Below are 27,637 nucleotides of genomic sequence, written 5' to 3'. Positions count from 1 at the left end.
CCCACTGCACTCCACCACCACCACCACCATGCTGGGCCGAGCCACGTAATCGCAGGCTAGCACACCGCAGCCTCATTCCTGGTCTGTCTGCCTCCATCCCTGCCCCTCCGACTTGTGGAACCCTCTGTAAAATGCAATGTGATTATGTCACTTCCTGCTTTGACCCCTTCGATGACTTTCCATTTTTAGCGGAGGAAAAATCCAAATTCCTTACAAGGAAAAAAATAAAAACTCCTTACAAGGCCCTGGGACCAGGTCAGCCTCCCTCCCCAGACTCCTCACCTCCCCTGATCCTCTCTCCAGCCCCTGTACTCTGACCTTTTATCAGTTCATTCAGCTCTGCCTTCCACGCCTCTTGGCTTTTGTAAACAGGTGCTGTGACTTTTACACAGCAGGCTGGCCCATCTCCCGTGCGGCTTGATTGATTTCACAAACGTAAACCTCCCTGTCACCACTACTCAGACTGAGACGGAGAACCCACCAGACCTTTGGGTCTGCTTTATTTTTCCTTCTGGCCATGCCCAGCCTTTATTCCTTAAATCCACTGCACCATAAGTTTTACTACACGTTTGTCCTTTTCCTGACCCACCTATAAATGAAACCACACAGTGTATGTTCTTTTGTGTTCAATTTTTTTTTCACTTGAGATTACGTCTTTAAAATTAATCCACAGGGTTGAATATATTAATGATTTGTTCAGTCTCATTGCTGCCTACTGTTGGTGGGCATTTGAGTAGTATTATGGACTGAATTGTGTCCCCTCACAATTTGTAGAATTTAGTTAGTTTTTTTTTTTTTTTTTTTTTTTTGTACTGAGGATTGAACCCAGGAGCACTTAACCACTGAGCCACATCCCCAGCCCTTTTTTTGTATTTTATTTTTAGAGACAGGGACTGAGTTACTTAGGGCCTCAGTAAGTTGCTGGGGCTGGCTTTGAACTGCGGTCCTCTTGCCTCAGCCTCCCGAGCACTGGGATTCCAGGTGTGCACCACTGCGCCCGGCTAGAAAGAAGCTTTAACCCCCATCTGACTGTGTTTGAAGACAGGGCATTCAAGGGGGCAGTGAAGGTGAAATAGGTCCTGGGAGTGGGGCCCTATCCCAATAGCTCTGGTGCCCTTATAAGAAGAGGAAAAGGCACAAGAGTGTGAGCAGAGTAGGGACCTGTGAGGACACGTGAGAAGCTAGCCATGTCCCAGAAGGAAAAGAGGCCTCATTAGAAACCAATCTGGCCACCACCTTGACCTTGGACTTCTGGCCTCCAGAGCTGTGAGAACGTGAAGTCTGCTGTCTAAGCCACCGTCTGTGGCATTCTGTGGAGGTCCCTGAGCAGACTGATACAGGAGACCACGACAAGTAAAGTTGCTATAAGTATTCTTCTCCATGACTTTTGGTGGACATTAGCACTTATTCCTGTTGGATATGTCCCCAGGAGTGGGTCACAGGAGAGAGGTATTGATAGAAGGAGACAGAGTTATTTTTATTATTTTTTTTATGGCACCAAAGATTGAGCCCAGGATTTCACACCTTCTAGGTAAGTGCTCTACCACTAAGCTACCTCCCCAACCCTTTTTATTTTTTGTTTTGAGACAGGGTCTCACTGAGTTGCCCAGGCTGGCCTCTAACTTGTGATCCTCCTGCCTTAGCCTCCTGAGTGACTGGGCTTCAGGTGTGTGCCACCATGCCAGAGAGAGGGAGTTGTTTTTATCTGAACCACTTGAGGGTAAAAAAAGCAGCGACACTATCCCACAAAACCACACATTACAACCAATGAAATCAGGACACTATGTTCCGAACATCTAATCCACACACACCATTCCAGTTTCACCATAATGTCCTTTATATCGGAAGGGTCAGAAAGTCAGGCATGGTGCTGCATGCCTGTAATCCCAGTGACTCTGGAGGCTGAGGCAGGAGGATGTCAAATTCAAGGTCAGCCTCAGCAATTTAGCAAGACCCTGTCTCAGAATGAAAAATCAAGGGCTGGAGATGTAGCTCAGTGTTAGAACACTCCTGGGTTCAATCCCCAGTACCACAAGCAAGAGAGAGAGAGAGAGAGAGAGAGAGAGAGAGAGAGAGAGAGAGAGAGAGAAGGAAAAGAGGAAGAGGGGAGAAAAAGAGAAAGAGAAGAAAAGATCCAGTTCCTGATCACCTGTTCAGTTAGCCGTCGAGTCTTTTCAGCTGCCTGTAGTCCAGGAGGATCCATGGATCTTTACTTTCAAGCCTTGACCCTTGTAAAGCTTACAGGCTGATTATTCTGTAGAATTCCCCTCCATGTGGGTTTATCTGATCCTACACGCTGGGGGAGGAGCGTAAGGGAGTGACTCTGGGTCCTCATTGCATCCTATCAGGTTATATGTGTGAATTTTCCCCACCACCATGATACTCACTCTTATCCTTCGGTTTAGATGGGGTATACCAGGTTTCACTACTGCTGATAATTGAGCATATTGTACTCTTTAATTTATAAGTAATTAATAAATACCTTGTAAGGAGAGAGTTTGAGGCTGTGTCTCAGTATCCTGTGCCTCATCCAGCTCTCACCTAACAAGCCTGAGCAGCCATTAATGATTTTTGCCTGAATCAGATATTTCTATGACAATTGCAAAAATCTGATTTTTCTAATTCCATTATTCTGTTCACATTTATTAGTTCACGTTGTTCTCTAAGTAAGAGCTTTTACTTCTGTTTATTCACTTACTTGGAAGGATATTGACTCATAAATCATTATTTATTTTGATGCTCAAATGGTCCCAGATTTGATCACTGGGAGCCCCATTCAGATTGGCTCTTGTGTCTTTTTCTTAGTTTTAAATTTTTAGTTTTTAAAGTCATAAAATACACATAACATAAAATTTACCATCTTAATCATGTTAGCGTCTAGTTCAGTGGCGTTAAGGACATTGACATTGTAGTGTAGACACCACCACCATTCATCTCCAGAACGCTTCATCTTGAAAACTTGACATCTCTGTGTCCGTTCAACAATGATTCTCTCTCCCCTCTCCCCAGGTCCTGGTCTGTGAATCTGACTACTCTAGGTTTGTCGTATAAGTGGGATCACACAGTGCTTGTCCCCTTTCGACCATCTTCTTTCACTTTGCATAAGTTCATCCATGTTGTAGCATGTGTTAGAATTTCTTTCCTTTTCAGGGCACCTGGCATTGTATTGTATGTCTATACCATATTTTGCTTATCCGTTCATCCATCCTTGATGGGGACACTTGAGTTGCTTCCACAATTTGTCTATTGCCCAGGGACGCCCACCAGGCCACCAGGAGCTGGCCCACGCAGGGTCTGCACCTCCAAGGAGGAGCTACTGCTGGAGCTACTGGAAGTGGCGGGAAGTGGCCATGCTGCCCTGGATCCATCCAGCATTTGAACCCTGTCCAGCGACTGTGGACCTGGTAGGATCTTGCAAGATGCTGGGGCCTCAGTCTCTCTCAACTTGCTAGTGGGACCCAGATGGGTCTACCCTAGGAAGTCAGGCTGCAAATTGGAGGAGATTCATAATTGCAGATGCTCTTAGCTAAGTACAGCCTCCTGGCTCCCAGTGCATTTAAGCTACACTTTATAAGTCCAAATAGTTTTTGAGGTTTCCCTTTTATCCCGGCCACTGGATTATGAAAGGGTTTTCTGGCTACTGTGATGTCCAGCCCCCTCTCTACTACCAAGAACACCTGGGAGGGAGAGGAGCCTCTCTGTACCCAAGAGGCCCTGGCTTAGGTTTTGATCATTTCTGGGTAGCCAGGCCGACTCAGCCAAGCCTCCCTCACGGCCCAGGAGTTCTTGGGCATGAGCGTCACCGAGGCCTGCCATGAGCAGGGTCTTTGGTGGGGAGGGCATTTGGAAGGACCTTGACCATCAGTGAACTCATAGGTCATCTATGGTTACACAGCTGTGCCCACAGCAGAAGGCAGGTGCCCAGGACACTGAGAGATGCCTTGGCTTGTCTGAGGCTGACCACTGTGATGGACAGGGAAGGTGAGGATGATGGAGAATCCTTGGAGAAATCTTCCTGACAGGCAGGCAGGGTTTCCAGCAGGCTTCTGGGGTGCTTTTGGGTTTGAGAGGCCCAAAGCTCAGGAACTTTGTGTAGTTTTTACTATGGTTTGAATCTGAAATGTCCTCTGAATACTCATGTGCTAAAGGCTTGGTCCCCAAGGCAGCTGTGTCCAGAGGGCACTTTGAGGGGTGATGGGCTCAGGAGGGCCCTGGCAATGGAGTAATCCATCAATGGAGTTAGAGCTTCACAGGCTCTTTGGGAGATGGCGAAACTTGCAGAAGTGGGGGCTAGTTGGGGAAATAGGTTACTGGGAGTGTGCCCTCGAAGGGTATATTTTGTCTCTGGCTCCTTTATCTCTTTCCTTGCTTCCAGCCATCATGAGATGAGCAGTTTTCCTCCACCATATGCTTCCGCCATTATGGACTGTCTCCCCAGAAAGTAAAACACCACTGGTCTAGGTGGTCGCGGACTGAACCCCCAAAACCATGAGCCACAATAAAAATTTTCTCCTCTAAGTTGATTTATCACAACGGCAGGAAATTGACTGACACATTCTTTAAAACAAAATTATGAGTACAAAATTAGGCAACAGGACTTTGGAAGAGCTCCTAAAACTCAGCTTTCCTAGCTAACTCCGACAGCTCCTCATTCCATCCACCATCCTCACCCAGAGACTCAGGCTTCCACTCCTCAGGGAGACTTCAGAGCTGGGCTGAGGACTGTCCTCTCTCCTTGGAGCAAGTAATTCTGCTTACTTTTTTCTTTCCCCTTCTAGAACTTTTTTTTGTTGTTGTTGTTACTGGGGATTGAACCTAGGGATACTCTACCGCTAAGCCACATCCCAACCCTTTTTATTTTTTATTTTGAGACAGGATCTCACTAAGTTACTCAGACTGGCCTCCAACTTATAATCCTCCTGCCTCAGTCTCCAGGGTTGCTGGGTTATAGGCATGCGCCAAAGTGCCCAACCTTTCTAGAGCTCTGAAGGGCAATCTTTCTACCTGTCTCTGAAATAAATCAAGCCTATTCAGCATTAGTAGGACAAATAGAAGAAAAGAAGGGAGGGATGAGATTGTTTAAGGCAAAGAGATAATAAACTTTATTTATGAGGCTGCTAGTGTGAATTATGTTCTAATAATTCCAACAATCCATCCTCCTAGTTTATAGAAAGGGAAACTGAGGCTAACGGAGGGGAATTGTTTACTTGAGTTCCCCAGTTGGGAGGTGAAGGAGCCACAATGTTCTTTTCCCTGTGTGGACCATGGAGAGGTGGTGGGTGTCAGACAGGAAGGGGAGCCGGTGAAATTGCATCCTACCAGAGAGAACCCTGGGGAGAACCCATGTGCCTCTGTGAGAAGAGAGTTCCTGGGGCTTCAGGCCAGAAGGGGGAGAGGCAGGTGTGAGACGTGTACTCAACAAAGAAACAAGATGAGAAGAAGCCAATGGAAGCCAGTCAGGGACCCCACATCAACACCTCTCTTAGAAAAAACATGAGGTCAACTGGGTGTGGTGGCCCATGCCTGTAATCCCCAGTGACTTGGGAGTCTGAGGCAGGAGGATCTTAAATTTGAGGTCAGCCTCAGCAACAGAGTAAAACCCTGTCTTGGGGAAAGCTAAATGAAGACCTCAGCTATAAAATGGGGAGACAACCGAGCTTCCACGGATTCCATCTCTTGGGACTCCTTCTTCCTCCGGGAGAAGTCTTTTCTGCTATCCTTTAATAAACTTCTATTTTCCACTCTGAAAAAAAAAAACCTGTCTCAAAAATAAAAAATAAAAAAGGCTTTGGATGTCATCAGTGGTAAAGTGCTAGGTTCAATTCCTAGTGACCAAAAAAAAAAAAAAAAAAAAAAAAAGAAGCCCAAGCCACAGACCCTGTAGCTCTGTGGTGACTGAGGTCAATCCAGTTCTGAGTGGCTGCCATGTGTGCCTGGGTTGGGTGCTGGGGACCCTCAGGGTGATTCCTACCCTGGGAAGCTGGAACTAACTACGGTCACGCTCAGAAGTGAAGGTGACCACTGAGCACCATTGCCGTTCCTCAGCTCCCGGTTGTCCTGACAAGGATCTCAACTTCATCAAGCCAACAAGCACAGCCTTGTGCACTTTACCAAGTGCATCTGTACTCGTGATCATGTCCAGGGAGGAAGGTGAAAGGGCAGCACCCTCTCATCTTGCACAGGGCCCTGCAGATCCTGCAGATAGAAGGTTTGAAGTGTGTCTTCACTGACAAGAGCCAGGAAGCCAGAGGCAGCAGCTACTCCCTGAGGTCCCCCTGTGAGCCAGGGCTGGTCAGGGACAAAGAGACCTTACTTTAGTGGTCCTCAGCCTGGACGAGAAGAAGGTACCCTTCATGTACCACGTGCAAATCCAAATATAGAGTCAGTCCTGAACCCAGTCGAAGGGGAGGAAGTCCCGCAAGGTTCTGTGTTTTTCCATTATGACTCTGATCGTAGAAGTTTCTCCCGAGCTTCTCCTGCGGGTGTGCCCTGCATGGCTGGTGCCAGAACACTTACTCAGCCTGACCAGTTGAAGGAAGATCCAGGCGTGGACCTAGCCAACGCCATCTCATTCCTCTCTGACTCCGTTTGCATTTTAAGTTTTTTCCTTCTGAGCCACTTTGTTTTGCGGTTACCTTGGATTCCAGGAACAGGCTTGGTTGATAGCATCTTTATGACAAGGAACCAAGACTACCCCCAAGCAATGGGCAAGCCTCACAGAAGGGACCACCCATGATGAGATGTCCCCCCCATCACTAGGACAGAACCGAGGCTGCCCTGCTATAGCAATCTGCTCACGTTGGGAGCCGAATTGGCCCTCAAGCGATGATGACTCTCCTGGAGCTTCACAGTCCTGAGATAATGACCAACCAGACCAGGATTCCACACTGCTAGCATGCAAAGCCCCGCCACAAAAGCCCCAACCCTTGCCTTTGTTTTTTTTTTTTTTTAAACCTCAAAGTTTCCATCAGTCACTTGGAAGACAGCTCTTTAACACTGTACCCCAACATCTGCTCCTCCTGCTGTGACCGAGCTGATTCAAGCTCCTCTCCCACCCTTCCCCTGCTCTTCTCTTTGATTTGCATATGGGACAAATGGCTGAGCCTGGTCTCTTGGGCCCCCAGGGCGGGGGGGGGGGGGGGGGTTCTTCCTGGCTCATCCAGTCCTGTCTCAGTGTCACCACCTCTTATGGAATCCAGTGGGGACTCCTGGGTACAAGGTCTCAGAGGTGCAGAAAGACCCCCAGTGGTGGGGTTTGGCAGGCCTCGCTTGAAATAGGACACCACCAGCCACCCACACTGGATCAGCCACTTAGACTTCTGGGCCTGAGGTTTCTGAATACATGGGCTCACAGTAGCCGTTTCGTGGGGACACAGGGCACAGGGCTGGGCATGAGGGGAAATGAAGTCAGGCAGGCAAGGGCCTCACGGGAGATCTGGTGCGCAGCGGGTGACAGGGATACCTGCTGCCTGCAGAGAGCAAACAGCCTAGCTTTTTGCTGTGTGACAGAACCCCACTGGCCTCTCAGTCCTAGGAGCTGCCCCTCCCCTCCTGGCCTCACTGGGGGGATTAGTCAGGAAGTGTTTACAATGGCTTATTGTTACTAGAGTAAGACAAAAATAGCTTGGGACTGGGGACTGGCAGGGTGGGGCAGGAGCTCGGTGCATTACTCACTTTCCTAGGGAACCTTTTTTTTGGTACCAGAGATTGAACCCAAGGGTGCTGAGCCACATCCCCAGGCCTTTATATATTTTTAATATTTTATTTACAGGCAGGGTCTCCCTGAGTTGCTTAGGGCCTCACTAAGTTGCTGAGGCTGGCTTTGAACTCCTGCCTCAGCTTCTAGAGCTGCTGGGATTACAGACGTGTGCGCCACCCTTTCTGGGGAGGGAAACAGACTCAGAGGTGCGCTTGGGGTGGGCCACCCAAAGGCAAAGCCTCCTGACCTACACCCAGCATGCCCCCCTGTGTCCCTTCTTTATTTCCCCAGGCCTTTCCCCCACCCTCACCCCTTCACTCCGGGTAGCCCTTCCCTGGTACCTGCCCCTCTCTGTTGGTCGGTCCGGCTGCCAGATCCACTGTCTGCACCCCCAGAACAGGAAGTGCCTGGACATTTATCCCCTATGGTAGGGAGTAAGGAGGTGTAAGTACCCCAGTCCTCTTGCCCCTGACTGGGACAACTGTTAATTGTCCCTGGGCTCTTGGTGTATTAGGCCAAAGCCACCCCATGTGTGAGTTTGTTGGATGCCACAGCCTTGCTTGGCTTCTTTATTTTTGCTTCCTTGTCCTACCTCCCCCGCCCCTTTTTGTTTTCTTTTTTGGTACCGGGGATTGAACTCAGGGGCACTCAACCACTGAGCCACGTCCCCAGCCCCATTTTGTATTTTATTTAGAGAAGGGTCTCTCTGAGTTGCTTAGGGCCACACCATTGCTAAGGCTGGCTTTGAACTTGCAATCCTCCTGTCTCAGCCTCCTGAGCCAAGCCACTGGGATCACAGGCGTGTGCCACCAAGCCCGGCCTCCACTTTCCTTTGCTTTTGCTGACTTGTCCCTTTAGCTTCCTCATAAGTGACTCAGTCTGCTACAGGGGAAGCCAGCCCTGGGACCAGGCACAGTGAGAGGAGGCATGTGAGAGAGCTCTGGCTTCTGGAAGGTGCTGGGGGGTGTGTGCCCATGTGGGTCTCTTACAGTGGAAAGCGGGTGGGGAGGAGAATGGAAGGGGCTTGTATTAGCCAGGGTTCTCCAGGAAACAGGACCGGTAGGAGATCATAAATGCACAGAGATATTTATTATAAAGAATTGGCTCACAGATTTAAAAGGTCAAAAAGTCCAGAGCAAGAGAGCTGATGGTATAAGTGCCAGCCTGAGTCTGAGGAAAAGAGACCATTATCCCAGGTGGAGGACAGTCAGCTGGAGAGACAGTGTTCTCCAGCTTGACCCTGGAGCCTGTTCAGGCCCTCAACTGGTTGGACCGGGCCCACCCACCCTGAGCAGGGCCACCTGGTTTACTGAGTTCATGACGCAAGCGTTAACCTCATCCAGAAACCCTCCCAGGTACACCCAGAGATAAAGTTGAACAAAACAGCTGGGCAGCCTGCATCCCCTCCAGGGAATACTTACAATTAGCCATCACCGGCCTTGGTGGCCTTGCTCTCCTCTGCAGCGCTGGGGGCAGAAGTGGGATTGCCCCCACCCCACAAGTGTGAAAATCTGACGGGCCGGTGGGAGCCCTTTCTTCTGGAATCTGTGGCTTCCTTTCCTGCACCACCACTTGGAGCTAGGGAAGAATAAACTATGCTTTAGGTGCTTGCCAACAAAGGCAAAGTGGCTGAGTATCAGTAATGAATAGCACAGACCTGGAGAGCAGCGAATGCTCCCAGCACCGGGCCCTGCAGAGATCAGAAAGCTGCGATGCTGCGGCCACTGAACACAGAATGGGCTGCTGCGGGGGGAGTCAGGGGAGGCCACGGCTCAGCCTCCACCACCAGCCAGCATCAGCTGCAAGGAGGCCAGAGTGGAGGCAGAGTCATCAGGGGCTGCTCATTAAAGACTCCACCACCCAAAGGTGGGACCATGGCCCTCTCTGTTCTTCTCCAGCTCTTCCCAAAGAGGAGTTAGGTTGGAGCCGGTGGGGAGTGGGGAAGGTTGCCAGATAAAAAACAGTGAAGCCACAGCTCAGGTGAGCAACAAGTAACTATTTATATATTTGTTTACATGGTGACAGGGATTGAATCCGGGGTGCTTTTCCACTGAGCTTCACCCTCAGCCCTTTTACTTTATTTTGAGACAGGATCTTGCTAAATTGTTTAGGGCCTCACTAAGTTACTGAAACTGGCTTCAAACTTTTGATCCTCCTGCCTCAGCCTCGAATAGCCGGGATTCCAGGCATGCACCACTGTGCTGGGCCTACAAATGACTTCAGCATAGCATGTGTAAAAATTGTATAGTATGTACTTATACTAAAATATTATTTGCTTGTTTATTGGAAATTCAAATTTAACTTGGTGTCTTGTATTAATATATTATTAATTTTTTTCTAACTCTATCAATGCTAGGTTGGGGACAGGACCCCACATGGGAGAAACTAAGGAGGTTTACCTGATCCTGCAGACTTTAATGACAAGATCCTGCTCCTAGCTCCTGAGAGGCTGCCCTGGAATATTGTATTTGGAAATAACAACTATATGATCTGCTCAAAAAGAGAGTGGTGGGCTGGGGATTTAGCTCAGTGGTAGAGAGCTTGCCTGGCACGCATGGGAGACCCTGGGTGTGATTCTCCAGCACCGCACTGGGTGGGGGGTGGGGAGAAAGAAAGGAAAAGGAAAAGAGAGGGAGATGTGGGACGTGGGAACAGAAGGGGTGAAGCACAGCCCTGGGATGGAGCCCCCTGGGTTTACCATACTGCCCAGACATGACCTTGGGCGTCCGTTGCTCCATCTAACTGGGCATCTGGTGACTGAGCCACCCTGACAGCCTGTGGACCGCAGAAGATGTCCAGGGGAAGGTACTTCTGGGCAGTCACTGGCTCCAGGAACCTTCTCCCCAGCAGCACTTCACCTTGGCCCTGGAAGGTTCTTCCTGCTTCAGCCTTGTCAATGAGGGTGGACTCTCGGAGTGGACATCCTACTTGGGCTTTGCTGGCCAGAACCTGCAGCCATCTGGAGCACAGCCAGGATGGGGAGGGCACCCCTCTTCACTGTTCACCTGAGAAACCAGGCCCCGGGAGAGGAAGGCAGCTGGTGAGGGCCAGTCCCAGCCTCCAGGACCAGGCAGGGCTCAGCTGTCTGCAAGCCTCAGAGAGTCAACTCACATACACGGTGTCGGGCGCCCCAGTACACTTCAAGCCCACAGCACCCAGCAGAGATGTCCTGGCCCCTGTTGCTTCATTGCCTCTCACAGGAGACACAGGAGACTTGGGGGACTACAGAAATTTGCCTGCAGCTGACAAGTGACAGGGCCCGGTGTGTAAGTCCAGGTCCCCCCCTGCAAGTTTGCCACTTTCCCTTCCCCTTCCCTTGTTTGTAATGCCCAGTTCCCTGCTGCCCCAAGACCTTCCAGACTCTCCCACAAAAGCCTTTCTTGCCCCTCTAGTGCCCTTCCAGAGCTGCACCTCACTGCCCACCCACCTTCCGCCCCACGACCCTGGCATTTGGACAACACTCTACAGTGTACAAAGCGTCCACAGTACACTATGTCATGCTGATTTCCCCAACTGGCCCCAGCAAGGAGCACCTGTGCCTCTTGGGCAATTACCCTGGAGAGGCCAGAAGGCGCACCCGTGTGCAAGGAGTTCCTTGCAAAATGTCAGACTGTTCCAAGCAAACAGAAACGGGCCCAGAGCCAGCTCAGCTGTGGCAGGAGGATCCGGGAATTAAGGCCTCCCAGGCTGCAGCTTCAACTCTCTCTCTCTTTGCCAGCCTCATCCCCCTTCCCAGCACCTGCAGGGAAGAACGCCCTGTTCATTAGCCACCCCTGGAGCTGCAGACCAGGAGCCCAGCTGCCTTGCCTCATTTCTCCAGCCCTAGGTTGCCACTAGGCTAGGTGTGCGGGCCCCCTGGCTCCCTCTGGTTCCCTCAGGGCCTCAAACCTATGCAGACGTCTACTTATGTGTGCTCCAAAGAACCTCTGCTGAGGCCAGCAGGACAGACCTCAGTTTCTCCTTTTCAAGCTTCTTCTAGATTCCCAGACACCCACATTCCCAGAGAGGAAGTGGTTTTCGTGAAGTCTTGGTTCAGAGGGCACTGGACTTTGAGTTCAAAGACCTGACATCAGACCTCACTTCTGCTACATTTGAGCTGTGTGCTTGGCAGGGCTGCTGTATACAGCTGCACAGGTTGTACACTCCCTGACAAGCAAAGTGGGGTCCAGAGATCATCAGCATCCACATCATATAGGAGCTTGTTAGAAATACAGAATCCTGGGCCCTACCCCAGGGCGACTAAATCAAAATCTGCTTTTAACAAGATCTCCAGTGAGTCAAACATCAAAATCTGAGAATCATGGCTATATTATGGTCCTAGGGAGCATCTCACACACACTGATATGACACCTCTGGAGTCCCGTGACACGCTGTCCCTGCTTGGGCAAGTCGCTTCTCCTCTTTGAGTCTCATTTTCCTATCTGCCAAATGGAGATAATAATGCCTGTCCTCCAGGGTTGCTGGGCTGCTTAAGTAAGGAACAGGCATAAGAGGGCCTCTTGAGAGGCTGCTATTGAAGGGGGGCCGGTTGGGGTTCACAAGGCTGCTTCTCCTGGGAGGTGAGCTTGGAGATTTTCATTGCCCTGAGGAAAACACAATCCTTAGATTTTGGAGCTGAGGAGGATTTCAGGGGCTCCTCTGCTCAAGCAGTATCCAGTTTTCACTTGACAATTTTACAGATGATGAAATGGAGGAAGGACAGGTGCAATAGCCAAACCGATGCCAGTGTCTGAGCTGGCACCAGAGCCTGGGGCTTGCTCCACCTCATTGCCCCCCAGGAGCCCGGGCATTCTCCTAAAGCTGCCCTCGAAACTCCATGCCTTGTCTTCGTAGCACCTCATGGTGCTCAGCTGGGGGAAACTTGGGTGAAATATGCCTTTTCCTTAAAAGAGAGTACCTAAGTGAATACAGTAGGGAGACAGCTCTCAGACTTAAATAGGGGAAATGGCAGAAAAGAGGAGCCCATTCAGAAAGAGTTTATTGACATCTACTTTCTAAGTATTCATGATGTAGGCCTTCCCTGGGCCCGGGATACAAGCCACCATCCTTCTCCTCATGTTGCTCCCAATCGGGACAAGACACATGACATATGCCTCAGAAAAGGCCCTGGGTGGTTAAGTCACCACCATTAGTTATTACTAAGGAGGAGAAACCATTGGATGGAGCAGGGATGGAAGATTCTAGAAGAGGCTGGGTTGGTAAGGCCTGAAGTGAGTAGAATTCAGACAGACAGAGGAACAGAGATCAATTTGTATAAAACTGGAAGTTTGTAAGGTATGTTTAGGGGACAGGGAGCTGGCTTAGAGCAGGGGTTAGTAAAGTTTTTTTTTTTTTTTTAATAGAAAGCCAAAGAGTCAATATTTTTGGCTCTGAAGGTTGTAAGTTCTGGGCTCAACTACTCAGCTCTGCCCTTGCAATATGAAAGCACAGGTGGGTTATTAGTAAACAAACAAGTGTGGTTTTGTTCCATACAACTTTATTTTATAGAAACGGAAATGTGAATTTCATCGTAGTTTTTTTTTTTTTTTTTTTGATGTGTGGACTGGGGATTGAACCTGGGGCACTTTCCCACTGAGTTTACCCGCCCCAATCTGGCCTGGAACTTGCAATCCTTCTGGCTCAGCCTCCCGGGTAGCTGGGGTTACACGCGTTTGCCACTGTGCCCAGCATGTATCATTTTCATATGTCACAACATATTATTCTTCTTTTGGTATGTTTTCAATTATTAAAACATATAAGAAACAGTCTTTGCTCATGGGCTGTATAAAAATATACCATGAGCCAGATTTGGACCAGTCTGTCCATTTCTGATCTAGGGCTGAGATGAAAGCTGGGACTGATGAGATGGGCTTGGGCCAAACCTCCAAACCTGCTGAGCATCAAATATTAGCTTAAAGAATCTGTTCTTTTTCCAAGCCCAAGTCAGACGCTGGAATCCACGATATTTGGACATTCCTGGATTGCGCCTCTCTGCCAGGACACTTTCTTCTTCTTCCAAGAGAGTGGCTGCCAAGTTCCCAGGAAGAGGACCCATGATCACGATTGTGTCTTTTGCTAAAGGGAAGGACCAAGAGAGGAAAGGCTTTCGGGGCAAAGCAGAGACAGTCAATTGTTAGGCTTTTAAGCCTGAAACCTAAGTAGCATCTAAGTCAAGCAGGTCATTAAATATTTGAATCTAGAGCTGAGAGCTGAAGGTGGAGGCAGTGTTTTAAACTGTAGGGAACAGGCTGGTCATTGAGGAGAAAGGAGCCCAGGACAAGCCTGAGGCATTTCATTTCCGAAAGTCACATGCGGGATGGAAAGAGGTCAAGAGGCAGAGAATACAACAGGCTGTGGAGCCAGGAGAGGCTCACAGAAGAAGGGGGGCAGCTGTGCTCCATGTTGCTGAGAGTAGGAGGGTTAGGGCAAGAGAGGGCTGGGGGGCCTAGTAACATAAGAGGCCTCTGGTGACTTTGCCAAGAGCAGCTTCAATGGGGATGTGGGTATAGAAGTCAGAGAGAACAGACGTCGTCAGCAGCAATTCAGAGACATCTAACCCTTGCAAGATGGTTGAAGTAAGCATTCATCATAGGGAGGGATGAAGGATTGAACTAAACAAACTTCTACTGCATGCCTGCTGGATCCCAGGCATGTTGCCAGGCTCCCAGGATACAGGGACAGCACAGAGAAAGGCCCGGATAGCCATGCTTCAATACAATCAGCACAAAATAGGCACGAATAAAATAACAAGGGGCGTTGGCAAAGGGAGGTTGGAGTCATGGGTTCTGGTTTGGGGGATCAGGAGAAGTATCACAGGGTAGATGCTGTCTGACCTGGTGCTTGCAGACAAAGGACGGAAAAGGGACAAAAAAAAGTCTTGTGACCCATGGAAAGAGGATTGCAAAGACAAAGATATGAAAGAAAAGGGAAAGATTGGGAAATAGTGAGTGGCCAGATGTGGCCTGATTGGTGGTGTTGGAGATGGGCCACGGGGGAGTGAAAGGAGATGCATTTGGGGAGATAAGCCACCCATGTTGGAATAGGCCTCTGTACCTTGTTAAAGAGGGTAAAGTTTAAGATTGGGCGGGGGGGGGGGGTGGTATAAAGAAAATAACCTTGGTCTACCTGGTATGTGTCCGGTACTGAACTTACTACTTTAAAGACTTTGAACATGGGTTTTGCAATATAAGACAGAGCTGAGTTCAAATCTCAATTCTGAAAGGTATGTTTGCCACATAACCTTTGGTCTTTAAACCTAGCTAAGTCTCAGTTTCATCCACAAAATGGGACAATTCTTATCCTATAGAAATTTCCCAGGGCTTAAATGAGATAATAGAAGTAAAGGCAGGACTGAGGATTGAACCCAGGGGCATTTTACCACTGAGCTACATCCCCAGCTCTTTTTACTTTGAGACAGGTTCTCACTAAGTTGCCGAGGTTGAGCTTGGACTTCTGATCCTCCTGCCTCAGTCTCCTGAGTAGCTGGGATTGCAGGTGTGCGCCACCATACCCAATTGCAGTGAAGTTCTTACTAAGCTGGTGGATACTGGAGAAGATACGGGCTTGGGGAGAATATGTATTTAATTTTAAATGAATTAAGTTGAGGATTCTGCAGGACACCAGATGGTGAAGACCTGAGGGAGCTGGAAATAGAGATCAGGAACTCCAGAGAAGGAGGGGCTGGGCGGGGTTTAGATCTGGGCCATCTACATGCAGGAAGCAAAGCTAGCTCCAGAAGATCACGTGGGTCCAGTTGATGTTTGAGCAGTAGGGATGCAGGAAGGTCCTCAAGGTCCCAAAGAATCAGGTGTTTAGATCAGATGGGAATAATGGAAGACATTGTTCACACAGACGGTATAATTTACTACATGTATTTTTTTTTTTTTTTTTTGGTACCAGGGACTGAACAGCATGTATTTTCCTTCTTTTGGTTGAGTTTCGAAGATTTAGAGTTCAAAGAGACCATCTAGTTGTTTATGTATTCAGCACCTTGTAGGGTCAGGCCCTTAGGGTAGAACACCAACTAAGAAAGGTGAATCTGGGTGCAGTGGCACATGTCTGTAATCTCAGGGACTCAGGAGTCCGAGGCAGTAGGATCACAAGTTCCAGATCAGCCTCCGCAATTTAGCAAGGCCCTAAGCAACTTAGTGAAACCCTGTCTCAAAATAAAAAGAACCGGGGATATAGTTTAGTAGCAAAGTGTTCCTGGGTTCAATCCCCAGTAGTACCCCACCCCCCTCTAAAAAATTAGCTGAAATAATGGAGATAGAAGATCACAAAAGTGCCATGAAGACCCAGTCTCATTAGTGGCCTTTACAGTGCAGCTCAAATCTGTGAGTCTCTGGTGGACAGACAGGTTGTAGGAGGTTTAATGGCTTCTGAGGTGATGCAGAAGTGGCCCAGCTGGGAATCAGAGGATGAGTGTCTTTATAGACTCCAGTGGGGTGTTTCTCCATCACAAGATTGTCATGTGTCAGCAGCATTTCTAGGTAGTGAGGCGGATTAGAAATCTCCATTTAATAATGAGAATGAGCTTCTAAAAGATCTGCCCCAGGCCACACCAATGCTAACAGGCCCAGAAAGCTGGGTGCACCCCAGAATTCCCAGTTGCCACCCCACATAGGCCTCCTTTGGCTGCCTGAGCTAGAGGAACGCTGCTGGCAGAGCCAGAGGGGTCTGGGGATTTCGGACCACGGGGGTGGGCAGGGGGAGAGGGGAACAGCACTTGAGTTTCAAGTTGCTAGTTTTGCAGAGTGTAAAATTACGGCACCAGTCCCCTAGAATAAACAGAGTTAACACCCCATTAAATACAATGGACTTTCACCGTTCACCCCAGACGTGCCTAGATTGAAACGAGCTGAGCGGGAGCTGGTCCGTGAGTAAAATGTATCACACCCGCGCTGCCTCGCGCTTCCAAAAAAGAAAAACCCAGCGCAGGGAGGAGAAAGCGCCAGCAGCGGCTCTGCAGGCTGGGGCTGGAGGATCCGGTAATGAAGTCTTTCTGGAAGGTAAGAAGGGGCCGCGTGCCGCGTGTGCTATTTTTAAACATGCTGGAGCAGCACAAGTATTCCTGCCCCTGCACTTTCTCCCGCAGAGGAGGGGCTCCGGGGATCACAGCCAGGAATTTAGATGCTATTTATTGTATTTCCTTTTATCAGTCAAATGATTTTCCTATTTCCCACCTAGATAAAGATCTTCCGCTCACAGCTCCAGCCTGTTGACCTTGTCAGGACTGCTCTGCAGTCTGGAAATTGGTCCCAGAGAGAGAAGGGCATTGTTGTTAAAGGGCTGTTGGGTGGATTGGGCTTTCTCATCTCCCAGCAGAGAGGAGATCGGTTTACCAAAAAGAAATAAATAAATAGAACGGAAACCTTCCCCAAACACAAAAATGGATTGTTTTAGGCTTCGTTTTCTTGCAAAACTGAAAGGTTGTGGAAGAATGGGTTCGCTGCCCCCCCCCCTCACCCCCCAACCTGGCCTTTCACCAGCATGCACCCGCTTCTGGTGAAGACACACACACACACACACACACACACACACACACACACACTCCTGCAGCAGCAAGCCCAGCCCGACTGCTGTGGAGCTGCTGTCTTGGCAGTCAGCAGGGCAGAGGGGGTGGCAGCTGGGTCTTAGCTTGTAAACTGAGCCAATATCTGGGTTGTGCCAGCTCTTGAGGCCCCTGGGAGATGCCAGCATGCCTGAATGGGAGCAGCTGCAGCTTCCACTCAGCTGGAAGCCTCCGAGCAGCCAGGCCTCTAGAAACTGCCTTCCAGGCCAGGGCGTGGCGCGGGGCTGCCTGTCAACCCTGAGTATAGGGTTGCTCTTCTTGGGCAAGCTGCCCCCATTGTCTCACCTTGCTGGGGCCCACTGGCCGGGTTCCTGAGGAGGAGACAGCGCCACTGCTCCCCACCTTCTTGGACCCCGGCCCAGCAGATTGTACGGAAGTTTGGGGTTTTAATGTAAACCCTCATCATTTCTGGCTCGTTCACAGCCACAAAACATCAAGAGCCAGCTAGATGGAGGGGAACCAGTCCTGTGCAAGCTCAGGGTGTGAACAGCAAGGAGCTCCAGGCCTCCTCCACGGAGCTGGGTTGGCTGTGGATTTTAACAGAGCTCCTGGCTTTCCAGAACCCCTGGGGTTCTTTCCTACTGCTGAGGAGCTTCCTGGCCAGGACAGCAGAGGGCGCTGGCTCTCCTGACAGCACTGTCCCAGGCTTCTCTGCCACATCTGGAAAGGAGCTCTACCACTCCCTTAGAGAAATACAGAAATACCGGCCGGGGATCTGTCTGTGCGATGCATTGGCATGCGAGAGAGCATGCATACCCATCAAGAGCTCCACTTTCTCCTGAGTTAGATTTCCCCCTCAAGAGCACTTGTGGAATGTGGGGAACTTGCCTTGCCAAGGCAGTCAGCACATCTGAGTCTTGGACTTGGTTGGGCCTGGGTGGAATGCTTGGAGGGACCACCTCTGCTCTGAAGCCTTTGCCCTCCCCTCCCACGTGGAGAGGGGAGAAAAACAGGAGAAGGAGACCTCCCAGATTTTTTTCCCCAGGGGAAGAAAACTAAAATGTTTGGTTCTGACCTTCTGGGGCCTCCTGAAGAAAGCAAATGCCCCACATTTCCTTAACAAACAAAGATATAATTCCAAGAAAGCATCTTCCTAAATTACAAGTGATTAGAAATGCCAAAGCAACACGCACATGGAGATGGGGGAAGGGAGAAACTGGACGGAGGAGCACCGAGCTGGAGCCAGCCAAAGGCCCTGGTTGCTATTCTGAGACTGCTCCCCAGACTTCCAAAAGCTGCATGCATTTAAATGTCCACATTTCCCTGCAGAAGCCAGCAATCTGTACTTCCCTTGGCCAAACAACACATCAGTCTAATATGGTGTGGGAGAAATATGTTACATTCTTTTATGAACAGAATGTTAACATCACCCAGAATCAATATTTATATCCAAGAACACAATGAACTGGCTTGTTTTGTACTGCATGGGTTTAAGACAGGGACATTTGGAGGGAGACGGGAGGTCCCCTCCTCCTAACCAGAAAGGCAGACCCATGGCCAACAAGCTGAGGCTCAGGCATTCTGAAAGATTTCTGCCTGGGAGACCATGCTCTATTCCTGTCCTGCCCCTCCAATCCTCTGACCTTGGGATTGCAAGAGGAAGCTGGTGCAGCAATCAAGGCAGGAGTTGGTGGTAAGATTCAGGACATGAGGCAGCATCCTGTTGGCAGGTCAGCCGCCCCAAGCCTTTCCACATATCAAAGTAAGAGCTGAGAGGACATCACACAAATTCTTGAATGAGGGAGAGACATCCGAAGGCTAAAAGAAAGTAGGTTGATCAACATGACACTTTTTTCATGCTGGTGATATTTCCTCGCCAGGCGATTACCCTCACCTGAAGCCACCATTCTGAGAGGTGGAAGCTGAGAGCTCCTTGCCTCTGAACGCCTCAGGTTCCTCCAGAAGCTTTGGGGGCACACCATCAAGCTCTCTTGTTTGTTTGTTACTTGATGCTGTATTTTACTTTTCTGTCTTTGGAAGCTATTGGTCCTGCAGTGTGGGGCTGGCTGCTTGCTCCTTACATGTAAAATCCTTACCTAATCACAAAACAAAAACCTCTCCCAGAAGGTTTGATGTTTGACTGCAACAGAGCATCTAAAAACATGAGCCTCCTTGTCAACTGGCGGACACAACTGGGGCCTGGTTTTGCAGAGCAAGCATGCCCACTTCAGTTTCAGATCAGATCAGATCAGAAGGTTACGCTTTCAACAGTAGCACTTGTCTCTCATTAAATGCCTGGAGCTCATTATGGCATATCCTGCAAAAAATGTCTTTACTGCCTTAATGGACATGATCTTTAGAAAAGATCTTTCAGCTTATGTATAAGATCAAGTCATGATTAATCTTGGCCCTGTTTAGCTGCAGGTCAAGTTTTCAGGCTGCAGTGAAACCCCTCCTTGTGCATGATCACAATTTATAATTTTCTGTAATCTCTACCCTTTCCTCTATGTTGTTAGCATGTTTTAGTTGCTGCAATGCACTTGGTCTGTCCTGTATTTTCATCCAGTTCTCAGTCACATTTATTATGAAATCAGCCAAGATAAGCAGGGATTGCTTCACTGGAAGGAATGTCTAGCATCTTTACAGATGTAAAGCTTCCCCCTGCAGAATTCTGTGCAGGAAACCTATGTTAGTAAATGCTCTGAACAACTGTAGAGATGCCATCTGATTTAAACCGAGAGAAAAGTTGCACCTGGTCCAGATGTGGTTCTGGTATCAAGGGCAGGACGAATTGTCGAGGTTGGCAGTAAAGCAAAGGATAAGACAGTGAACTGTTGGTACAAGTTGATGGGGTCTGACTGCCTGCAAAGCCATGCTAGGAAACAACAACAAAAAAACCTTCTTTGGAATTTTTGGTAAATGTCATCCTACGTCTAGACCTAGCTTTTAAGTTCTCAATTGTCAGATTGTCAATAAAAAATACTTACTCATACTTATACCCCTGCATCTCAAATGAGCCTGCCTGCCACAGTGATCTCTGATTTGGGTCACTCCTACCCTGTCTGCCCCTTCCAGGCCTCACAGTTCCTCCACAGTTGCTCTCTCCCTCCCTCCCACCTGCAGCCTCCCCACCTCCCTCTTCTTTATCTTGTTCATTCTTCCAAGGGGGCTTTACCCCCACCCCACCCCCCTTTCTCCTTTACCACTGCAGCCTCAGTCCAGGCCAATGCCACCTCTAGCGGGACACAGCCACAGCACCACTACCTCCCTATTTCCGTGTCTGCTCCCTACCATCTGCTCTTTGCAGAGTAGCTAGAAGAATTTTCTTATTTTTTATTTTTTTTGTGGCGTTGGGCCTGGAACTCAGGGCCTCACACATGCTGGGCAAATGCTCTACCACTTGAGCTACATCCCTGGCCCGCAATAATTTTTTTTTTTTTTTTTTTAAAGAGAGTGAGAGAGAGAAAGAGAGAGAATTTTTAATATTTATTTTTAGTTCTCGGCGGACACAACATCTTTGTTGGTATGTGGTGCTGAGGATTGAACCCGGGCCGCACGCATGCCAGGCGAGCGCGCTACCGCTTGAGCCACATCCCCAGCCCCCCCGCAAGAATTTTTTAAAGCTATAAATTGGATTATATCACTTCCCTTCTTGAAAGCGTCAACAGTTTCCACCTGTACTCAAAACATCCCAAATCCTGAGGATGGGATGACCTTGCAGTCTTAGGCCTACCCACCTCTTCCCACTTTTCGCCCACCTCTCTGTTCTAGCTCCCCTGTTTTCCTTTCCTTTCAGCTCCTCTAAAGCACCGAGGAAAGCTGACCTTCACCTTCTTTCCCTGATCCCCCCTGAGCGTGGCTTCCTCAGAGGGCTCCCTATCTCCGGCCAACATGCTCCTTGAACAGCACCACTGCTTTCCTGCCTGCAGCCCAGGTGGGGATATGATGTCCGCTTCCGTTTGTTAGACCCTTTTCTTCCACTAGAGAGTAAGCGCCATGACAGCATGGCCATGTCCGCTTTGTTGTGTTCCCCATGCCTGCCAAAGAGGGGGGTCAATAGCAGCTGTACAAATTCGGGACACCAGGCTGTGTCTGAGGAGAGTTGCCTGAAGGTTTAATGATGGCTTACTGCTTCGGCTGGATGTTACCACAGGTCCCTGTAGAGGGATTTCCATCCGGGGGGCCAGGAGGGACCAAGACAAACTCTGCTCTGTTCCCGCCACAGGTCTTCTTCTTAGTTTTTTTTTTTTTTTTTCCTGGCACAGGGGATTGAACTCAGGGGTATTTGACCACTGAGCCACACCCCCAGCACTTTTAGAGACAGGGTCTCACTGAGTTGCTTAGCACCTTGCCCTTGCTGAGGCTGGCTTTGAACTCATGATCCTCCTGCCTCAGCCTCCCAGGCCTCTGGGATTACAGACATGCACAACCATGCCTGGCTATTGTCCTATTTTATCAATCTCCTATCCAGTGTCTCCTCCCTGCCTTGAATTCAAGAGCACTGACCCTGGGGACCACAAGCATGGATAGGAAAGTTACATCTTGATTTTCATAAACCTGGACCTGAAAAGTTGCATTTCCTTTGATGATAAATGTTGCCAACAAATCCCAATAGTATCAGTGGGAATTTTGGGCTTTGCCATTAATAGAATAACAGGTATTTTCATACCACATTACAGCGATGTTGAAATATCACTTATGATCATTAGTACGTTAAAATTATGATCACTATTGTTGTCTAGATTATGTTATTTAATGTTTTTTTTAAAGAAGCACAAATATGTCTATATAACACTTTTTTTTTTGGTGCTGGAGATTGAACCCAGGGGTACTTTACTACTGAGCCACATTCCCCATCCCTTTTTATGTTTTATCTTGAGATGAGGTCTCATGAAGTTGCCTAGGGTCTTGCTAAATTGCTGAGTCTGGCCTTGAACTTGCAATCATCTTGCCTCAAATCACTGAGATTACAGGTGTGCGTCACTGTACCTGGCTGTACTGCATTTTTATTACTTTTGGTAACTATATTTCAACATAGTGGACTTGCTTTGTAACTTTATTTGTGTTTTAAGTACTTAAAAACATTGGGGGGGGGGCGTTGGGGTTGTGGCTCAGTAGTAGAGCAATTGCCTAGCACTGGTGAGGCACCGGATTCTATCCCCAGCACCACATAAAAATAAATAAGTAAAGGTATTGTGTCCATCTACAACTAAAAAATGTTAAAACAACAACAACAACAACAAAACAAAACAAAAAACACTATTGTGGGCTGGGGATGTGACCCAGTGATAGAGCACTTGCCTAGCATATGTGAGACCCTGGGTTCAATCCTTACTACTGCAAAAAACCCAAATCAAACCAAAACAAAAAAACTTCTTAGAAGGACCCACAGGCCTCACTAGATTACCAAAGGTATTCATGGCAGAAAAAAATATTAATAACCTCTAGTGTAGTTTTTTTTTTTTTTTTAAATCTCATGTTACTGTCTTGCAAAACCAGCCTTGGTGACTACAAAATAAAAGCTAAATCCTTCAGCATGGCATTCAAGGCCCCTTTACAATCCTTTTTCAAAACACCTCACTAATGGGCTGGGGCTATATCTTAGCAGCAGGGTGCTTGCTTAGCATGTGTGAGGCACTGGGCTCTATCCTCAGCACCACATAAAAGTAAACATATAGGGGCTGGGGATGTGGCTCAAGCCTGGCATGCGTGCGGCCCGGGTTCGATCCTCAGCACCACATACAAACAAAGATGTTGTGTTTGCCGATAACTAAAAAATAAATATTAAAAAAAAATTTCTCTCTCTCTCTCTCTCTAAAAACAAAAAGTAAACATATAAAATAAAGGCATTCTGTCCAACAACAACTACTAAATAAATAAAAATAAAACACACATACACACACACACACAAAAGAAAGAAAGAAAGAAAAGAAAAAAGAAAAACACCTCACTGCCTTTATTTTTAATCCATCCCTTGGATATAACCTGTGTCCCAGTCACAATTATTGAGAATACACCAACAAGGCATTCATATTTCCAGGTCTATTTCTAGCTTCTTTTAAAGAACTATTCTTGTTCTAGGGCCCAGCTCAAAATGTTATCCTGCTAAAGCCTTCTTTTGACCTCTGCCAAACACAACCACTGAATTTTTCCCTCTGTTCTCCAGAACATTTTGCTTACAGCTGTTTGACTGCTTATCAGACTCAATTATAGTTAGATTTTGTATCTATTTTTTGTTATATTGTGAGCTCACTGAGGAGAGGGACTTCCTCAAATTTATACCTCAAAGGTAGCAAATACATGGAAATGCCTGAATGAATGAATATATCTAAAATATTCTCCTGAGGGATGAGTAAAATCCAAAATGACCCATCAGTCTGTCCTTAGGAATAGGAACTTCTTTTGATAAATATAAGTTCACTTAAAGAATTCACCAGCCCCCAAGAAAAATGGAATGTTTTCATCTCGCATTCTGCTGTCTGGCCTCAGCTGCCTTGAAGAAGGCAAAAGCCCCTTAGCAGCAGCCCGTTTGCTGAGATGAGAAACCTCTTGGCTGTATCACTGATGTCTTCTCACATTACCCTTCTTTGAATGATGCCAAATATATTTGCAGCCAGTCTCCTCTAAGCAGACACTTTCCATTACTTATCCCAGGATTTTTGAGCCATCAGGTTATGGTATGATTTTTATATCCTACAACATTCAGCTGCTTTTTGCCACTCTTAAACAAATGCAGATGCAAGGCTTCAAAACTTCTTTTCCTAAGGAGCTTGCAAAATTAAAAAGGAGACTGTTCTTTAATTTCATAGTTCAATGAGCAGCTTGAGTAACTGGGTCTATGCGTGTGCGCAGGCGCTGATCATGGAAGGAATGTTAGCAAATACTGACCTCAAGTTAGAATCTCGTGGAACCACGGGACTTAAGAGCTGAAAGGAATTTTTTTGAACTGATAGCAGAGAGATTGAAGTGTGTTCCCCAGGGGCTAATCCTCTGGTGGAATCTCAAATTTAGCCAGTCCAAAATGGAATTCTTGATCTGTTCTGCATATTTTGTCCTTAAGTATCTGCTCTCTCAAGCAGTGGCACCTCTAGCCACTGCCCAGCTGCTCAAGCCAAAAAGTAGGAGCCATTTTTTTTCTCCCCCCAGTTTCTTGTGGTGTTGGGGATTGAACCCAGGGCCTTACACATGCCAGGCAAGTGCTCTACCACTGAGCTACAGCCCCAGCAGGAATCATTTAAAAAAAAAATTTTTCATTGGGCGAGGCACAGTGGTGCACGCCTGTAATCCTAGTGGCTTGGGAGGCTGAGACAGGAGGATCATGAGTTCAAAGCTAGCCTCAACAATGGTGAGGGGCTAAGCAACTCAGTGAGACTCTGTCTCTAAATACAATACAAAATAGGGCTGGGGATGTGTCTCAGTGGTTGAGTGCCCCTGAGTTCAATCCCCAGTACCCAAAACAAAACATTTTTGTTAGTGCATTATAATTATACATAACAGTGGAATTCATTATCAGCTAGAATCATTCAAAATTCCTTTTCTTTTGTTCTCTACATCCAGTGCTTTAGCAACTTCTGTCCATTGTATTTCCAAAACCTACCCTGAATCCAGCTCCTCTTCTCTACCCCCACTGCCACTGCTCTAGGCTAAGCTGCTGCCACTTCCTACTGGGTTTCTGCACCAACCTTCTGACCAGTCTCCCAATTCTTCTCTTGCCTCTCTGCAGCAAGGGATCCTTTAAAACTACAAATCCGATCTTGTCACTGGTGTAGAGCCCTCTGCACGACACACTTACAGGAAACTTCAAGCTCTTTGTCATCTTAATGGGCTCCACGCAATTTGCGCATCTTGCAGCTCCAAGTTGCGTTTCCTCCCATGCACTAGGCTCTAGCCTCTCCAACTCTTTCCTTTTCCTTGGAATTCCAGAGCTATTTCCTGTCTTGGGACTGTGGGCTTCCTGTTCCTTTGGCCTCTCACGGGACTGGCTTTGTCCAATCGACCTGGTCCTTCTTTGAAAGATACTTTTTCTTTCTTGGTACTGGGGATTGAACAACTGAGGGGCACTTGCCCACTGAGCCCCATCCCCAGCCCTGTTTTGTATTTTAGAGACACAGCCTCACTGAGTTGCTTAGCACCTCGCTTTTGCTGACACCAGCTTTGAACTCAACGGTCCTCCTGTCTCAGCCTTGAAAGATACTTTTTCAAAAATGCCTTTCCTGGACCCTAGCTTGTACCATTCCATCTTGGTAAGTGGCTGAAGTGAGTATGTTAGGTCATTTTTTAACCCTCTCTTTTCCCCCAGCAGGATACAAACTCCCTGGACCTAGAACAGTTCCTGATACAGAGAGAAGTTCAACACATATTGTTGGACGAATACATCTAATTCCAGCTCTCAAAGCCACCACACTAGGCTGTTGCTGTCAACTCCTACCAAAGTCACCAGACACCTCCAAGACAGCGCAGTTACAGTGGCGTGGAATAGAATAATCTGGGGCTGAATCCTTCTCTACCTGTTTCTAATTGTATAACTGTGTAAGTTACTTATCATCTCTGACTCTTTATTCAAAGTGGGTATAGTAATCCTACTCTGTAAAGTTATAGGAATTAAATGACATAATTTGTATAAAAAGCAGAACAGAGTGCTTCACCTACAGGGTGTGTCTAATTGTTTCTTTCATTCCTGAGTCTTGCATAAACTGTAAATTTATATTTATGTGTTTTCTACTCTTATGCATTTTCCATGGATTCACTGATTTAACCACCTAAGAACTCTGCAGTTGGGGTAGGTGCTAGAATATTTGCCTAGCATGTGCCAGGTCCTGGGTTGAGCAGGAAGTATCTATGAACTTTACTGACAAACAATCTCTCAATATCCCCATCTCCACAATATAAATTTTGCTTATATTGCAAAAAAAGTATTTATTAGTTAAGTTACTAATCCCCCAAGACTCTGATCTACTCCCTTTTGAACTTATAGATAAACCCTCTAGTGTCAGGCAAGATACAAGCAATTCTTTCACTCCTTAAAATTTTTTTTTTTTTTTTAGAGAGTGAGAGGAGAGAGAGGAGAGAGAGAGAGAGAGAGAGAGAGAAATTTTTTTTTTTTAATATTTATTTTTTAGTTCTCGGCGGACACAACATCTTTGTTGGTATGTGGTGCTGAGGATCGAACCCGGGCCGCACGCATGCCAGGCGAGCGCGCTACCGCTTGAGCCACATCCCCAGCCCCTTAAAATTTTTTTACCTGAGGATGGGAACATAGCTCAGGGTTAGTACACTTGTCTAGCATAGTCATGGCCCTGGGTTTGATCCCTGGTATGCAACACACACAATTCAAAAAAACTAACCACACAAAAAACCCTTTATTAAAACTCTTAATACAAGCAAGAATAGCTGGGCACCCAGGTGTGGTGGTGTGCACCTATGATCTTAGCCACTCAAGAGGCTGAGGCAGGAGGATCCTGAGCTCAGAGCCAGCCTTAGTAATTTAGCGACAAGGCAACTTGGTAAGACCCTGTCTCTGTCTCAAAAAAACAAACAAACAAACAAACAAACAAAAAAAAAAACATATATGTAATCCCACTGATTTGGGAGGTTGAGGCAGGAGGAGCTCAAGTTCCAGGCTGAGGCCAGCCTGGGCAACTTAGTGAGACTCTGCCTCAAAATAAAATTAAAAAAAAAATCAAAAACAAAACAAAAAAACACTAGGGGTATAGCTCAGTGGTAAAGTACCTCTGCGTTCAATCCCCAGTAAATGGGAGGGGTGTGGATGTGGGAGGACTCAGTTTAAGAACTATTTATGTACTTCCTATTTTTCCTATTGGACTATCAGAAACCATGTTTTACAAACACTTTTTTATAGTCCAAATAGTGCAACTGTTTAGTTCTGGCTCTTCAGTGTTGGTGGGATTGTTGCAGATACAAATAAGGGAACCCCTAGCCTTGTAACCATTGGACCTTCCCACTGACCTAGTGTTGCTGGTGATTACAAAAGTCCTGTCTAGAAAATTGGCATTGCCTGATCTTAATTTTTCAGTGCTATGCCTACACTCTAGTAGCTCCTTCTTTCTGTTTTTGCTGGGCTTAGAGACTGTACGTTTCTATATCTGCTGAAAGTTTCTCTCTGAAGGCACATATTCCCATTCCAGTTGAATGAATAGACATTAACATTTTCGCTGGATCTTTCCTGACTGAGTCCCCACCCCTTTTATGAGCTAGTGTATGAGCCGGTGTTTATATCTACAGATATTGTAAAGTATGTATTTGAGCGCAGGCTACGTGTCAAAGGTAAATAAATAAAACAAAGAAAAAGCCCATCTTGGAACTCTCAATTGCAAGGCAGGAAATTCTTTCAGAGAGCAGGAAGTAGCTATGAACTTTACTGCCAAACAATCTCTCAATATCCCCACCTTAGGGAAAGATTATCCTGGTGTTGTTTTAATCCAGCAGAT

General features: G+C 47.5%; 2 long non-coding RNA genes across 2 annotated transcripts; one reads left to right on the top strand and one right to left on the bottom strand.

The window, feature by feature from the left end:
• Positions 1-4,825: 4,825 nt before the first annotated feature.
• LOC308647150 lies at positions 4,826-25,133 on the bottom strand. The gene is made up of 3 exons (XR_014021597.1): positions 24,872-25,133; positions 9,121-9,277; positions 4,826-5,743 (listed from the first exon to the last, which is right to left on the bottom strand). It is a non-coding gene; the product is annotated as an uncharacterized lncRNA (long non-coding RNA).
• LOC308647151 lies at positions 13,135-25,799 on the top strand. The gene is made up of 3 exons (XR_014021598.1): positions 13,135-16,686; positions 20,986-21,123; positions 25,492-25,799. It is a non-coding gene; the product is annotated as an uncharacterized lncRNA (long non-coding RNA).
• Positions 25,800-27,637: the final 1,838 nt, after the last annotated feature.

The sequence above is a fragment of the Spermophilus citellus genome (genome assembly GCF_964194105.1).
Source record: "Spermophilus citellus genome assembly, chromosome: 4".
Taxonomy (NCBI): domain Eukaryota; kingdom Metazoa; phylum Chordata; class Mammalia; order Rodentia; family Sciuridae; genus Spermophilus; species Spermophilus citellus.
This window is presented reverse-complemented; position numbering and strand designations above follow the sequence as displayed.